Raw genomic sequence first — 16,949 nt, 5'->3', positions numbered from 1 at the left:
TAATTTTCTAATGATACGTTACATCTCACATTTTCATAAAGCACATTTCATTTGTACCATTCCTATTTAAAAACATACTACCCTAAAGGTTAGGGTGCACAGTCACAGTCAATATGCCCTTTCTCTCTCTATTGGCTGACATTGAATTCGTTATTCCCCTTAAAATACCCAGATTCTTTTCAGCCATATTCAAGCTAGTCATCTGTGTGCTGTATCATTCCCAAATTTGGAGTTATTAATATTGGCTGTGTCTACAGTAGCTCAAAAGTTCGAAATGGCCCTGCCTTCTGATAGGAATAAGGGGATTGTGAAGTTGGTGGGGGGGGTGGTCCTTTAAAAAGAAGCCCGGTCTGGACGAGCCACACAGTGGCAACCCTCATCAATATTGAAGTGCTGTGGCAGCCGCCATTCTAATGAGGCCCTGAATATGTATTTGCATGGCCATTTCGAAGGTTTGGAAGAGTGTAGCCATAGCCCTTGACTACAAGCTAGATATAGTGTTTACGTGTGTGTTCGTTTCTCAACCAGTTTTCCAAGCACATTACTTTTACTTGAGTGCCTCCTCCCACCCACAGCAGCTGCAGTTCTACTCAAGTATCAGAGAGGCAGCTGTGGTGGTCTGTACATTTGAGAACAACAAGAAGTATTGTGGCACCTTATAGACTAACAGCTATTTTCGGAGCATAAACTTCCATTGGCAAAGCCCTGCTTCATCAGATGCATCTCATTAAGCGGGTCTTTTCCCATGAAAGCTTATGCTCCAAAATAGTTGTCAGGCTAGAAGGTGCGACAAAACTTCTTGTTCTACACTTTTACTCAAGTAACGTTTTGGATCCTTTTTCCATGTCTTTTCTGTGGATTATAATTTTCTAATGATACGTTACATCTCACATTTTCATAAAGCACATTTCAGTTGTACCATTCCTATTTAAAAACATACTACCCTAAAGGTTAGGGTGCACAGTCACAGTCAATATGCCCTTTCTCTCTCTATTGGCTGACATTGAATTCGTTATTCCCCTTAAAATACCCAGATTCTTTTCAGCCATATTCGAGCTAGTCATCTGTGTGCTGTATCATTCCCAAATTTGGAGTTATTAATATTGGCTGTGTCTACAGTAGCTCAAAACTTCGAAATGGCCCTGCCTTCTGATAGGAATAAGGGGATTGTGAAGTTGGTGGGGGGGTGGTCCTTTAAAAAGAAGCCCGGTCTGGACGAGCCACACAGTGGCAACCCACATCAATATTGAAGTGCTGTGGCAGCCGCCATTCTAATGAGGCCCTGAATATGTATTTGCATGGCCATATCGAAGGTTTGGAAGAGTGTAGCCATAGCCCTTGACTACAAGCTAGATATAGTGTTTACGTGTGTGTTCGTTTCTCAACTAGTTTTCCAGGCACATTACTTTTACTTGAGTGCCTCCTCCCACCCACAGCAGCTGCACTTCTCCTCAAGTATGAGAGAGGCAGCTGTGGTGGTCTGTACATTTGAGAACAACAATAAATATTGTGGCACCTTATAGACTAACAACTATTTTCGGAGCATAAACTTCCATTGGCAAAGCCCTGCTTCATCAGATGGATCTCATCAAGCGGGTCTTTTTCCATGAAAGCTTATGCTCCAAAATAGCTGTCAGGCTAGAAGGTGCGACAAGACTTCTTGTTCTACACTTTTACTCAAGTAACTTTTTAGATCCTTTTTCCATGTCTTTTCTATGGATTATAATTTTCTAATGATACGCTACATCTCACATTTTCATAAAGCACATTTCAGTTGTACCATTCCTATTTATAAACATACTACCCTAAAGATTAGGGTGCACAGTCACAGTCAATATGCCCTTTCTCTCTCTATTGGCTGACATTGAATTCGTTATTCCCCTTAAAATACCCAGATTCTTTTCAGCCATATTCGAGCTAGTCATCTGTGTGCTGTATCATTCCCATACGTGGAGTTAGAAATATTGACTGTATCTAGAGTAGAACAAAACTTCGAAATGGCCCTGCCTTCTGATAGGAATAAGGGGATTGTGAAGTTGCTGGGGGGGGGGGTCCTTTGAAAAGAAGCCCGGTCTGGACGAGCCACACAGCGTCAACCCACATCAATATTGAAGTGCTGTGGCTGCCGCCATTCTAATGAGGCTCTGAATATATATTTGCATGGCCATTTCGAATTTTTGGAAGAGTGTAGCCATAGCCCTTGACTACAAGCTAGATGTAGTGTTTACGTGTGTGTTCGTTTCTCAACTAGTTTTCCAAGCACATTACTTTTACTTGAGTGCCTCCTCCCACCCACAGCAGCTGCAGTTCTATTCAAGTATCAGAGAGGCAGCTGTGTTGGTCTGTACATTTGAGAACAACAAGAAGTATTGTGGCACCTTATAGACTAACAGCTATTTTCGGAGCATAAACTTCCATTGGCAAAGCCCTGCTTCATCAGATGCATCTCATTAAGCGGGTCTTTTCCCATGAAAGCTTATGCTCCAAAATAGTTGTCAGGCTAGAAGGTGCGACAAAACTTCTTGTTCTACACTTTTACTCAAGTAACGTTTTGGATCCTTTTTCCATGTCTTTTCTGTGGATTATAATTTTCTAATGATACGTTACATCTCACATTTTCATAAAGCACATTTCAGTTGTACCATTCCTATTTAAAAACATACTACCCTAAAGGTTAGGGTGCACAGTCACAGTCAATATGCCCTTTCTCTCTCTATTGGCTGACATTGAATTCGTTATTCCCCTTAAAATACCCAGATTCTTTTCAGCCATATTCGAGCTAGTCATCTGTGTGCTGTATCATTCCCAAATTTGGAGTTATTAATATTGGCTGTGTCTACAGTAGCTCAAAAGTTCGAAATGGCCGTGCCTTCTGATAGGAATAAGGGGATTGTGAAGTTGCTGGGGGGGTCCTTTGAAAAGAAGCCCGGTCTGGACGAGCCACACAGTGGCAACCCACATCAATATTGAAGTGCTGTGGCCGCCGCCATTCTAATGAGGCGCTGAATATGTATTTGCATGGCCATTTCGAAGGTTTGGAAGAGTGTAGCCATAGCCCTTGACTACAAGCTAGATGTAGTGTTTACGTGTGTGTTCGTTTCTCAACTAGTTTTCCAAGCACATTACTTTTACTTGAGTGCCTCCTCCCACCCACAGCAGCTGCAGTTCTACTCAAGTATCAGAGAGGCAGCTGTGTTGGTCTGTACATTTGAGAACAACAAGAAGTTTTGTGGCACCTTATAGACTAACAGCTATTTTCGGAGCATAAACTTCCATTGGCAAAGCCCTGCTTCATCAGATGCATCTCATTAAGCGGGTCTTTTCCCATGAAAGCTTATGCTCCAAAATAGTTGTCAGGCTAGAAGGTGCGACAAAACTTCTTGTTCTTCACTTTTACTCAAGTAACGTTTTGGATCCTTTTTCCATGTCTTTTCTGTGGATTATAATTTTCTAATGATACGTTACATCTCACATTTTCATAAAGCACATTTCAGTTGTACCATTCCTATTTAAAAACATACTACCCTAAAGGTTAGGGTGCACAGTCACAGTCAATATGCCCTTTCTCTCTCTATTGGCTGACATTGAATTCGTTATTCTCCTTAAAATACCCAGATTCTTTTCAGCCATGTTCGAGCTAGTCATCTGTGTGCTGTATCATTCCCAAATTTGGAGTTATTAATATTGGCTGTGTCTACAGTAGCTCAAAAGTTCGAAATGGCCCTGCCTTCTGATAGGAATAAGGGGATTGTGAAGTTGGTGGGGGGGTGGTCCTTTAAAAAGAAGCCCGGTCTGGACGAGCCACACAGTGGCAACCCACATCAATATTGAAGTGCTGTGGCAGTCGCCATTCTAATAAGGCCCTGAATATGTATTTGCATGGCCATTTCGAAGGTTTGGAAGAGTGTAGCCATAGCCCTTGACTACAAGCTAGATATAGTGTTTACGTGTGTGTTCGTTTCTCAACTAGTTTTCCAGGCACATTACTTTTACTTGAGTGCCTCCTCCCACCCACAGCAGCTGCACTTCTCCTCAAGTATGAGAGAGGCAGCTGTGTTGGTCTGTACATTTGAGAACAACAATAAATATTGTGGCACCTTATAGACTAACAGCTATTTTCGGAGCATAAACTTCCATTGGCAAAGCCCTGCTTCATCAGATGCATCTCATCAAGCGGGTCTTTTTCCATGAAAGCTTATGCTCCAAAATAGCTGTCAGGCTAGAAGGTGCGACAAAACTTCTTGTTCTACACTTTTACTCAAGTAACGTTTTGGATCCTTTTTCCATGTCTTTTCTGTGGATTATAATTTTCTAATGATACGTTACATCTCACATTTTCATAAAGCACATTTCAGTTGTACCATTCCTATTTAAAAACATACTACCCTAAAGGTTAGGGTGCACAGTCACAGTCAATATGCCCTTTCTCTCTCTATTGGCTGACATTGAATTCGTTATTCCCCTTAAAATACCCAGATTCTTTTCAGCCATATTCGAGCTAGTCATCTGTGTGCTGTATCATTCCCAAATTTGGAGTTATTAATATTGGCTGTGTCTACAGTAGCTCAAAAGTTCGAAATGGCCCTGCCTTCTGATAGGAATAAGGGGATTGTGAAGTTGGTGGGGGGGTGGTCCTTCAAAAAGAAGCCCGGTCTGGACGAGCCACACAGTGGCAACCCTCATCAATATTGAAGTGCTGTGGCAGCCGCCATTCTAATGAGGCCCTGAATATGTATTTGCATGGCCATTTCGAAGGTTTGGAAGAGTGTAGCCATAGCCCTTGACTACAAGCTAGATATAGTGTTTACGTGTGTGTTCGTTTCTCAACTAGTTTTCCAAGCACATTACTTTTACTTGAGTGCCTCCTCCCACCCACAGCAGCTGCAGTTCTACTCAAGTATCAGAGAGGCAGCTGTGTTGGTCTGTACATTTGAGAACAACAAGAAGAATTGTGGCACCTTATAGACTAACAGCTATTTTCGGAGCATAAACTTCCATTGGCAAAGCCCTGCTTCATCAGATGCATCTCATTAAGCGGGTCTTTTCCCATGAAAGCTTATGCTCCAAAATAGTTGTCAGGCTAGAAGGTGCGACAAAACTTCTTGTTCTACACTTTTACTCAAGTAACGTTTTGGATCCTTTTTCCATGTTTTTTCTGTGGATTATAATTTTCTAATGATACGTTACATCTCACGTTTTCATAAAGCACATTTCAGTTGTACCATTCCTATTTAAAAACATACTACCCTAAAGGTTAGGGTGCACAGTCACAGTCAATATGCCCTTTCTCTCTCTATTGGCTGACATTGAATTCGTTATTCCCCTTAAAATACCCAGATTCTTTTCAGCCATATTCGAGCTAGTCATGTGTGCTGTATCATTCCCAAATTTGGAGTTATTAATATTGGCTGTGTCTACAGTAGCTCTAAAGTTCGAAATGGCCCTGCCTTCTGATAGGAATAAGGGGATTGTGAAGTTGGTGGGGGGGTGGTCCTTTAAAAAGAAGCCCGGTCTGGACGAGCCACACAGTGGCAACCCACATCAATATTGAAGTGGTGTGGCAGCCGCCATTCTAATGAGGCCCTGAATATGTATTTGCATGGCCATTTCGAAGGTTTGGAAGAGTGTAGCCATAGCCCTTGACTACAAGCTAGATATAGTGTTTACGTGTGTGTTCGTTTCTCAACTAGTTTTCCAGGCACATTACTTTTACTTGAGTGCCTCCTCCCACGCACAGCAGCTGCACTTCTCCTCAAGTATGAGAGAGGCAGCTGTGGTGGTCTGTACATTTGAGAACAACAATAAATATTGTGGCACCTTATAGACTAACAGCTATTTTCGGAGCATAAACTTCCATTGGCAAAGCCCTGCTTCATCAGATGCATCTCATCAAGCGGGTATTTTTCCATGAAAGCTTATGCTCCAAAATAGCTGTCAGGCTAGAAGGTGCGACAAGACTTCTTGTTCTACACTTTTACTCAAGTAACTTTTTAGATCCTTTTTCCATGTCTTTTCTATGGATTATAATTTTCTAATGATACGCTACAACTCACATTTTCATAAAGCACATTTCAGTTGTACCATTCCTATTTATAAACATACTACCCTAAAGATTAGGGTGCACAGTCACAGTCAATATGCCCTTTCTCTCTCTATTGGCTGACATTGAATTCGTTATTCCCCTTAAAATACCCAGATTCTTTTCAGCCATATTCGAGCTAGTCATCTGTGTGCTGTATCATTCCCATACTTGGAGTTAGAAATATTGACTGTATCTAGAGTAGAACAAAACTTCGAAATGGCCCTGCCTTCTGATAGGAATAAGGGGATTGTGAAGTTGCTGGGGGGGGGGGGGGTCCTTTGAAAAGAAGCCCGGTCTGGACGAGCCACACAGCGGCAACCCACATCAATATTGAAGTGCTGTGGCTGCCGCCATTCTAATGAGGCTCTGAATATATATTTGCATGGCCATTTCGAAGGTTTGGAAGAGTGTAGCCATAGCCCTTGACTACAAGCTAGATGTAGTGTTTACGTGTGTGTTCGTTTCTCAACTAGTTTTCCAAGCACATTACTTTTACTTGAGTGCCTCCTCCCACCCACAGCAGCTGCAGTTCTACTCAAGTATCAGAGAGGCAGCTGTGTTGGTCTGTACATTTGAGAACAACAAGAAGTTTTGTGGCACCTTATAGACTAACAGCTATTTTCGGAGCATAAACTTCCATTGGCAAAGCCCTGCTTCATCAGATGCATCTCATTAAGCGGGTCTTTTCCCATGAAAGCTTATGCTCCAAAATAGTTGTCAGGCTAGAAGGTGCGACAAAACTTCTTGTTCTACACTTTTACTCAAGTAACGTTTTGGATCCTTTTTCCATGTCTTTTCTGTGGATTATAATTTTCTAATGATACGTTACATCTCACGTTTTCATAAAGCACATTTCAGTTGTACCATTCCTATTTAAAAACATACTACCCTAAAGGTTAGGGTGCACAGTCACAGTCAATATGCCCTTTCTCTCTCTATTGGCTGACATTGAATTCGTTATTCCCCTTAAAATACCCAGATTCTTTTCAGCCATATTCGAGCTAGTCATCTGTGTGCTGTATCATTCCCAAATTTGGAGTTATTAATATTGGCTGTGTCTACAGTAGCTCAAAAGTTCGAAATGGCCCTGCCTTCTGATAGGAATAAGGGGATTGTGAAGTTGGTGGGGGGGTGGTCCTTTAAAAAGAAGCCCGGTCTGGACGAGCCACACAGTGGCAACCCACATCAATATTGAAGTGCTGTGGCAGCCGCCATTCTAATGAGGCCCTGAATATGTATTTGCATGGCCATTTCGAAGGTTTGGAAGAGTGTAGCCATAGCCCTTGACTACAAGCTAGATATAGTGTTTACGTGTGTGTTCGTTTCTCAACTAGTTTTCCAAGCACATTACTTTTACTTGAGTGCCTCCTCCCACCCACAGCAGCTGCAGTTCTACTCAAGTATCAGAGAGGCAGCTGTGTTGGTCTGTACATTTGAGAACAACAAGAAGTATTGTGGCACCTTATAGACTAACAGCTATTTTCGGAGCATAAACTTCCATTGGCAAAGCCCTGCTTCATCAGATGCATCTCATTAAGCGGGTCTTTTCCCATGAAAGCTTATGCTCCAAAATAGTTGTCAGGCTAGAAGGTGCGACAAAACTTCTTGTTCTACACTTTTACTCAAGTAACGTTTTGGATCCTTTTTCCATGTCTTTTCTGTGGATTATAATTTTCTAATGATACGTTACATCTCACATTTTCATTAAGCACATTTCAGTTGTACCATTCCTATTTAAAAACATACTACCCTAAAGGTTAGGGTGCACAGTCACAGTCAATATGCCCTTTCTCTCTCTATTGGCTGACATTGAATTCGTTATTCCCCTTAAAATACCCAGATTCTTTTCAGCCATATTCGAGCTAGTCATGTGTGCTGTATCATTCCCAAATTTGGAGTTATTAATATTGGCTGTGTCTACAGTAGCTCTAAAGTTCGAAATGGCCCTGCCTTCTGATAGGAATAAGGGGATTGTGAAGTTGGTGGGGGGGTGGTCCTTTAAAAAGAAGCCCGGTCTGGACGAGCCACACAGTGGCAACCCACATCAATATTGAAGTGGTGTGGCAGCCGCCATTCTAATGAGGCCCTGAATATGTATTTGCATGGCCATTTCGAAGGTTTGGAAGAGTGTAGCCATAGCCCTTGACTACAAGCTAGATATAGTGTTTACGTGTGTGTTCGTTTCTCAACTAGTTTTCCAGGCACATTACTTTTACTTGAGTGCCTCCTCCCACGCACAGCAGCTGCACTTCTCCTCAAGTATGAGAGAGGCAGCTGTGGTGGTCTGTACATTTGAGAACAACAATAAATATTGTGGCACCTTATAGACTAACAGCTATTTTCGGAGCATAAACTTCCATTGGCAAAGCCCTGCTTCATCAGATGCATCTCATCAAGCGGGTATTTTTCCATGAAAGCTTATGCTCCAAAATAGCTGTCAGGCTAGAAGGTGCGACAAGACTTCTTGTTCTACACTTTTACTCAAGTAACTTTTTAGATCCTTTTTCCATGTCTTTTCTATGGATTATAATTTTCTAATGATACGCTACAACTCACATTTTCATAAAGCACATTTCAGTTGTACCATTCCTATTTATAAACATACTACCCTAAAGATTAGGGTGCACAGTCACAGTCAATATGCCCTTTCTCTCTCTATTGGCTGACATTGAATTCGTTATTCCCCTTAAAATACCCAGATTCTTTTCAGCCATATTCGAGCTAGTCATCTGTGTGCTGTATCATTCCCATACTTGGAGTTAGAAATATTGACTGTATCTAGAGTAGAACAAAACTTCGAAATGGCCCTGCCTTCTGATAGGAATAAGGGGATTGTGAAGTTGCTGGTGGGGGGGGGGGTCCTTTGAAAAGAAGCCCGGTCTGGACGAGCCACACAGCGGCAACCCACATCAATATTGAAGTGCTGTGGCTGCCGCCATTCTAATGAGGCTCTGAATATATATTTGCATGGCCATTTCGAAGGTTTGGAAGAGTGTAGCCATAGCCCTTGACTACAAGCTAGATGTAGTGTTTACGTGTGTGTTCGTTTCTCAACTAGTTTTCCAAGCACATTACTTTTACTTGAGTGCCTCCTCCCACCCACAGCAGCTGCAGTTCTACTCAAGTATCAGAGAGGCAGCTGTGTTGGTCTGTACATTTGAGAACAACAAGAAGTATTGTGGCACCTTATAGACTAACAGCTATTTTCGGAGCATAAACTTCCATTGGCAAAGCCCTGCTTCATCAGATGCATCTCATTAAGCGGGTCTTTTCCCATGAAAGCTTATGCTCCAAAATAGTTGTCAGGCTAGAAGGTGCGACAAAACTTCTTGTTCTACACTTTTACTCAAGTAACGTTTTGGATCCTTTTTCCATGTCTTTTCTGTGGATTATAATTTTCTAATGATACGTTACATCTCACATTTTCATAAAGCACATTTCAGTTGTACCATTCCTATTTAAAAACATACTACCCTAAAGGTTAGGGTGCACAGTCACAGTCAATATGCCCTTTCTCTCTCTATTGGCTGACATTGAATTCGTTATTCCCCTTAAAATACCCAGATTCTTTTCAGCCATATTCGAGCTAGTCATCTGTGTGCTGTATCATTCCCAAATTTGGAGTTATTAATATTGGCTGTGTCTACAGTAGCTCAAAAGTTCGAAATGGCCCTGCCTTCTGATAGGAATAAGGGGATTGTGAAGTTGCTGGGGGGGTCCTTTAAAAAGAAGCCCGGTCTGGACGAGCCACACAGTGGCAACCCACATCAATATTGAAGTGCTGTGGCAGCCGCCATTCTAATGAGGCCCTGAATATGTATTTGCATGGCCATATCGAAGGTTTGGAAGAGTGTAGCCATAGCCCTTGACTACAAGCTAGATATAGTGTTTACGTGTGTGTTCGTTTCTCAACTAGTTTTCCAGGCACATTACTTTTACTTGAGTGCCTCCTCCCACCCACAGCAGCTGCACTTCTCCTCAAGTATGAGAGAGGCAGCTGTGGTGGTCTGTACATTTGAGAACAACAATAAATATTGTGGCACCTTATAGACTAACAACTATTTTCGGAGCATAAACTTCCATTGGCAAAGCCCTGCTTCATCAGATGCATCTCATCAAGCGGGTCTTTTTCCATGAAAGCTTATGCTCCAAAATAGCTGTCAGGCTAGAAGGTGCGACAAGACTTCTTGTTCTACACTTTTACTCAAGTAACTTTTTAGATCCTTTTTCCATGTCTTTTCTATGGATTATAATTTTCTAATGATACGCTACATCTCACATTTTCATAAAGCACATTTCAGTTGTACCATTCCTATTTATAAACATACTACCCTAAAGATTAGGGTGCACAGTCACAGTCAATATGCCCTTTCTCTCTCTATTGGCTGACATTGAATTCGTTATTCCCCTTAAAATACCCAGATTCTTTTCAGCCATATTCGAGCTAGTCATCTGTGTGCTGTATCATTCCCATACGTGGAGTTAGAAATATTGACTGTATCTAGAGTAGAACAAAACTTCGAAATGGCCCTGCCTTCTGATAGGAATAAGGGGATTGTGAAGTTGCTGGCGGGGGGGGTCCTTTGAAAAGAAGCCCGGTCTGGACGAGCCACACAGCGTCAACCCACATCAATATTGAAGTGCTGTGGCTGCCGCCATTCTAATGAGGCTCTGAATATATATTTGCATGGCCATTTCGAATTTTTGGAAGAGTGTAGCCATAGCCCTTGACTACAAGCTAGATGTAGTGTTTACGTGTGTGTTCGTTTCTCAACTAGTTTTCCAAGCACATTACTTTTACTTGAGTGCCTCCTCCCACCCACAGCAGCTGCAGTTCTATTCAAGTATCAGAGAGGCAGCTGTGTTGGTCTGTACATTTGAGAACAACAAGAAGTATTGTGGCACCTTATAGACTAACAGCTATTTTCGGAGCATAAACTTCCATTGGCAAAGCCCTGCTTCATCAGATGCATCTCATTAAGCGGGTCTTTTCCCATGAAAGCTTATGCTCCAAAATAGTTGTCAGGCTAGAAGGTGCGACAAAACTTCTTGTTCTACACTTTTACTCAAGTAACGTTTTGGATCCTTTTTCCATGTCTTTTCTGTGGATTATAATTTTCTAATGATACGTTACATCTCACATTTTCATAAAGCACATTTCAGTTGTACCATTCCTATTTAAAAACATACTACCCTAAAGGTTAGGGTGCACAGTCACAGTCAATATGCCCTTTCTCTCTCTATTGGCTGACATTGAATTCGTTATTCCCCTTAAAATACCCAGATTCTTTTCAGCCATATTCGAGCTAGTCATCTGTGTGCTGTATCATTCCCAAATTTGGAGTTATTAATATTGGCTGTGTCTACAGTAGCTCAAAAGTTCGAAATGGCCGTGCCTTCTGATAGGAATAAGGGGATTGTGAAGTTGCTGGGGGGGTCCTTTGAAAAGAAGCCCGGTCTGGACGAGCCACACAGTGGCAACCCACATCAATATTGAAGTGGTGTGGCCGCCGCCATTCTAATGAGGCGCTGAATATGTATTTGCATGGCCATTTCGAAGGTTTGGAAGAGTGTAGCCATAGCCCTTGACTACAAGCTAGATGTAGTGTTTACGTGTGTGTTCGTTTCTCAACTAGTTTTCCAAGCACATTACTTTTACTTGAGTGCCTCCTCCCACCCACAGCAGCTGCAGTTCTACTCAAGTATCAGAGAGGCAGCTGTGTTGGTCTGTACATTTGAGAACAACAAGAAGAATTGTGGCACCTTATAGACTAACAGCTATTTTCGGAGCATAAACTTCCATTGGCAAAGCCCTGCTTCATCAGATGCATCTCATTAAGCGGGTCTTTTCCCATGAAAGCTTATGCTCCAAAATAGTTGTCAGGCTAGAAGGTGCGACAAAACTTCTTGTTCTACACTTTTACTCAAGTAACGTTTTGGATCCTTTTTCCATGTTTTTTCTGTGGATTATAATTTTCTAATGATACGTTACATCTCACGTTTTCATAAAGCACATTTCAGTTGTACCATTCCTATTTAAAAACATACTACCCTAAAGGTTAGGGTGCACAGTCACAGTCAATATGCCCTTTCTCTCTCTATTGGCTGACATTGAATTCGTTATTCCCCTTAAAATACCCAGATTCTTTTCAGCCATATTCGAGCTAGTCATGTGTGCTGTATCATTCCCAAATTTGGAGTTATTAATATTGGCTGTGTCTACAGTAGCTCTAAAGTTCGAAATGGCCCTGCCTTCTGATAGGAATAAGGGGATTGTGAAGTTGGTGGGGGGGTGGTCCTTTAAAAAGAAGCCCGGTCTGGACGAGCCACACAGTGGCAACCCACATCAATATTGAAGTGGTGTGGCAGCCGCCATTCTAATGAGGCCCTGAATATGTATTTGCATGGCCATTTCGAAGGTTTGGAAGAGTGTAGCCATAGCCCTTGACTACAAGCTAGATATAGTGTTTACGTGTGTGTTCGTTTCTCAACTAGTTTTCCAGGCACATTACTTTTACTTGAGTGCCTCCTCCCACGCACAGCAGCTGCACTTCTCCTCAAGTATGAGAGAGGCAGCTGTGGTGGTCTGTACATTTGAGAACAACAATAAATATTGTGGCACCTTATAGACTAACAGCTATTTTCGGAGCATAAACTTCCATTGGCAAAGCCCTGCTTCATCAGATGCATCTCATCAAGCGGGTATTTTTCCATGAAAGCTTATGCTCCAAAATAGCTGTCAGGCTAGAAGGTGCGACAAGACTTCTTGTTCTACACTTTTACTCAAGTAACTTTTTAGATCCTTTTTCCATGTCTTTTCTATGGATTATAATTTTCTAATGATACGCTACAACTCACATTTTCATAAAGCACATTTCAGTTGTACCATTCCTATTTATAAACATACTACCCTAAAGATTAGGGTGCACAGTCACAGTCAATATGCCCTTTCTCTCTCTATTGGCTGACATTGAATTCGTTATTCCCCTTAAAATACCCAGATTCTTTTCAGCCATATTCGAGCTAGTCATCTGTGTGCTGTATCATTCCCATACTTGGAGTTAGAAATATTGACTGTATCTAGAGTAGAACAAAACTTCGAAATGGCCCTGCCTTCTGATAGGAATAAGGGGATTGTGAAGTTGCTGGGGGGGGGGGGGGTCCTTTGAAAAGAAGCCCGGTCTGGACGAGCCACACAGCGGCAACCCACATCAATATTGAAGTGCTGTGGCTGCCGCCATTCTAATGAGGCTCTGAATATATATTTGCATGGCCATTTCTAAGGTTTGGAAGAGTGTAGCCATAGCCCTTGACTACAAGCTAGATGTAGTGTTTACGTGTGTGTTCGTTTCTCAACTAGTTTTCCAAGCACATTACTTTTACTTGAGTGCCTCCTCCCACCCACAGCAGCTGCAGTTCTACTCAAGTATCAGAGAGGCAGCTGTGTTGGTCTGTACATTTGAGAACAACAAGAAGTTTTGTGGCACCTTATAGACTAACAGCTATTTTCGGAGCATAAACTTCCATTGGCAAAGCCCTGCTTCATCAGATGCATCTCATTAAGCGGGTCTTTTCCCATGAAAGCTTATGCTCCAAAATAGTTGTCAGGCTAGAAGGTGCGACAAAACTTCTTGTTCTACACTTTTACTCAAGTAACGTTTTGGATCCTTTTTCCATGTCTTTTCTGTGGATTATAATTTTCTAATGATACGTTACATCTCACGTTTTCATAAAGCACATTTCAGTTGTACCATTCCTATTTAAAAACATACTACCCTAAAGGTTAGGGTGCACAGTCACAGTCAATATGCCCTTTCTCTCTCTATTGGCTGACATTGAATTCGTTATTCCCCTTAAAATACCCAGATTCTTTTCAGCCATATTCGAGCTAGTCATCTGTGTGCTGTATCATTCCCAAATTTGGAGTTATTAATATTGGCTGTGTCTACAGTAGCTCAAAAGTTCGAAATGGCCCTGCCTTCTGATAGGAATAAGGGGATTGTGAAGTTGGTGGGGGGGTGGTCCTTTAAAAAGAAGCCCGGTCTGGACGAGCCACACAGTGGCAACCCACATCAATATTGAAGTGCTGTGGCAGCCGCCATTCTAATGAGGCCCTGAATATGTATTTGCATGGCCATTTCGAAGGTTTGGAAGAGTGTAGCCATAGCCCTTGACTACAAGCTAGATATAGTGTTTACGTGTGTGTTCGTTTCTCAACTAGTTTTCCAAGCACATTACTTTTACTTGAGTGCCTCCTCCCACCCACAGCAGCTGCAGTTCTACTCAAGTATCAGAGAGGCAGCTGTGTTGGTCTGTACATTTGAGAACAACAAGAAGTATTGTGGCACCTTATAGACTAACAGCTATTTTCGGAGCATAAACTTCCATTGGCAAAGCCCTGCTTCATCAGATGCATCTCATTAAGCGGGTCTTTTCCCATGAAAGCTTATGCTCCAAAATAGTTGTCAGGCTAGAAGGTGCGACAAAACTTCTTGTTCTACACTTTTACTCAAGTAACGTTTTGGATCCTTTTTCCATGTCTTTTCTGTGGATTATAATTTTCTAATGATACGTTACATCTCACATTTTCATTAAGCACATTTCAGTTGTACCATTCCTATTTAAAAACATACTACCCTAAAGGTTAGGGTGCACAGTCACAGTCAATATGCCCTTTCTCTCTCTATTGGCTGACATTGAATTCGTTATTCCCCTTAAAATACCCAGATTCTTTTCAGCCATATTCGAGCTAGTCATGTGTGCTGTATCATTCCCAAATTTGGAGTTATTAATATTGGCTGTGTCTACAGTAGCTCTAAAGTTCGAAATGGCCCTGCCTTCTGATAGGAATAAGGGGATTGTGAAGTTGGTGGGGGGGTGGTCCTTTAAAAAGAAGCCCGGTCTGGACGAGCCACACAGTGGCAACCCACATCAATATTGAAGTGGTGTGGCAGCCGCCATTCTAATGAGGCCCTGAATATGTATTTGCATGGCCATTTCGAAGGTTTGGAAGAGTGTAGCCATAGCCCTTGACTACAAGCTAGATATAGTGTTTACGTGTGTGTTCGTTTCTCAACTAGTTTTCCAGGCACATTACTTTTACTTGAGTGCCTCCTCCCACGCACAGCAGCTGCACTTCTCCTCAAGTATGAGAGAGGCAGCTGTGGTGGTCTGTACATTTGAGAACAACAATAAATATTGTGGCACCTTATAGACTAACAGCTATTTTCGGAGCATAAATTTCCATTGGCAAAGCCCTGCTTCATCAGATGCATCTCATCAAGCGGGTATTTTTCCATGAAAGCTTATGCTCCAAAATAGCTGTCAGGCTAGAAGGTGCGACAAGACTTCTTGTTCTACACTTTTACTCAAGTAACTTTTTAGATCCTTTTTCCATGTCTTTTCTATGGATTATAATTTTCTAATGAGACGCTACAACTCACATTTTCATAAAGCACATTTCAGTTGTACCATTCCTATTTATAAACATACTACCCTAAAGATTAGGGTGCACAGTCACAGTCAATATGCCCTTTCTCTCTCTATTGGCTGACATTGAATTCGTTATTCCCCTTAAAATACCCAGATTCTTTTCAGCCATATTCGAGCTAGTCATCTGTGTGCTGTATCATTCCCATACTTGGAGTTAGAAATATTGACTGTATCTAGAGTAGAACAAAACTTCGAAATGGCCCTGCCTTCTGATAGGAATAAGGGGATTGTGAAGTTGCTGGTGGGGGGGGGGGTCCTTTGAAAAGAAGCCCGGTCTGGACGAGCCACACAGCGGCAACCCACATCAATATTGAAGTGCTGTGGCTGCCGCCATTCTAATGAGGCTCTGAATATATATTTGCATGGCCATTTCGAAGGTTTGGAAGAGTGTAGCCATAGCCCTTGACTACAAGCTAGATGTAGTGTTTACGTGTGTGTTCGTTTCTCAACTAGTTTTCCAAGCACATTACTTTTACTTGAGTGCCTCCTCCCACCCACAGCAGCTGCAGTTCTACTCAAGTATCAGAGAGGCAGCTGTGGTGGTCTGTACATTTGAGAACAACAAGAAGTATTGTGGCACCTTATAGACTAACAGCTATTTTCGGAGCATAAACTTCCATTGGCAAAGCCCTGCTTCATCAGATGCATCTCATTAAGCGGGTCTTTTCCCATGAAAGCTTATGCTCCAAAATAGTTGTCAGGCTAGAAGGTGCGACAAAACTTCTTGTTCTACACTTTTACTCAAGTAACGTTTTGGATCCTTTTTCCATGTCTTTTCTGTGGATTATAATTTTCTAATGATACGTTACATCTCACATTTTCATAAAGCACATTTCAGTTGTACCATTCCTATTTAAAAACATACTACCCTAAAGGTTAGGGTGCACAGTCACAGTCAATATGCCCTTTCTCTCTCTATTGGCTGACATTGAATTCGTTATTCCCCTTAAAATACCCAGATTCTTTTCAGCCATATTCGAGCTAGTCATCTGTGTGCTGTATCATTCCCAAATTTGGAGTTATTAATATTGGCTGTGTCTACAGTAGCTCAAAAGTTCGAAATGGCCCTGCCTTCTGATAGGAATAAGGGGATTGTGAAGTTGGTGGGGGGGTGGTCCTTTAAAAAGAAGCCCGGTCTGGACGAGCCACACAGTGGCAACCCACATCAATATTGAAGTGCTGTGGCAGCCGCCATTCTAATGAGGCCCTGAATATGTATTTGCATGGCCATATCGAAGGTTTGGAAGAGTGTAGCCATAGCCCTTGACTACAAGCTAGATATAGTGTTTACGTGTGTGTTCGTTTCTCAACTAGTTTTCCAGGCACATTACTTTTACTTGAGTGCCTCCTCCCACCCACAGCAGCTGCACTTCTC

This window comes from Carettochelys insculpta, chromosome 18 (assembly GCF_033958435.1).
Source record: "Carettochelys insculpta isolate YL-2023 chromosome 18, ASM3395843v1, whole genome shotgun sequence".
NCBI classification, from domain to species: Eukaryota; Metazoa; Chordata; order Testudines; family Carettochelyidae; genus Carettochelys; species Carettochelys insculpta.
Note: the sequence above shows the minus strand (reverse complement) of the source record.